A 1,120-nucleotide genomic window follows, 5' to 3' on the forward strand; every position below is an offset into this window, starting at 1 on the left:
CATGCTGATAATGTCGGGAGGAAAGAAGCACGAGTTCTGATAGTGGATTTCCTATGAAAATACTCACTACAATAGAGTACAGCTCATCACAAAGTGAAGGCGAGTGTTCACTGAACGCATCGAAACGCCAGAGGAGGCCAGAGACTTGGAAGCAGCATGAAGGAAAAATTAAGAGATAGTGGTGAGGTTTATACATGCATGTGGGCGACTGGACAAGTTCCGGCACAAGTTGTTTGACCCCCTTGCTTGTAAGGGAAACACTTACATGATGGGAATCGAGGTTAAATATGGGTACTACTCTTATGAGACTGACCCTGTCAAAAGGAAACTACAAAAAGGTAATTCACAGAAGTATGATGCCATAAACTTTTAGCTGAAAAGCCACTCCCACTCAAGAACCCAAATTGTGTTTTGCTTACACAAGAGAAAACTTTGGGATATCAGAATCCTCATGATGTATGTTCCACAAGCTCACCAGTTCTTCTTTGAGGATACTTTCGCCACACAGCAGTGACTGGTACGTTGAACGTGAGACCGAAAACACTAGAGACACGGAATCTGACCCAGATAACGACTTCCAGGATATTTAGGATTGACTTGCCACCTCAATTACCACCCACATAAGCAAGATAATTTCCATGGATTAATGAGTATTCCAAATTTTAAGTTTTTGCTAAACTTATTTATACATCTCTTAGTACTGATGAATTCATGTCATATCCAAAATTTCATTAAAAAAATCTTTTTTAAATCATTAAAAAAATTGTGATTATGATTAAGATAACACAATTGCTTCAGGCGATATTGCCCATGAAAGAACTTTATTGGATAGCATCATCTTTAGAATCGTTTAATGTTTTATGCGGGTCAGTATAATCGTCAGACCTATGCGACAGATAGGTCTTTTCATGGTTTAATTATTTTCTTCATTCATGAATATGATGAAAATGCTCTACCCAAAGGCTTCAATTTGATGTATAATAAGGAGTAATTTAGAGCATATACAAGCATAACTGCATGATTTCAAATTTCAATCTTCATTTTTTTTTTTTTTTTTTTTTTTTTACAGCAAAGGAGACAGCTCAAGGGCACAAAAAAGTAAACATTAATAAATAAAAAA

This window comes from Eriocheir sinensis, unplaced genomic scaffold (genome assembly GCF_024679095.1).
Source record: "Eriocheir sinensis breed Jianghai 21 unplaced genomic scaffold, ASM2467909v1 Scaffold188, whole genome shotgun sequence".
In the NCBI taxonomy this organism is placed as follows: Eukaryota; Metazoa; Arthropoda; class Malacostraca; order Decapoda; family Varunidae; genus Eriocheir; species Eriocheir sinensis.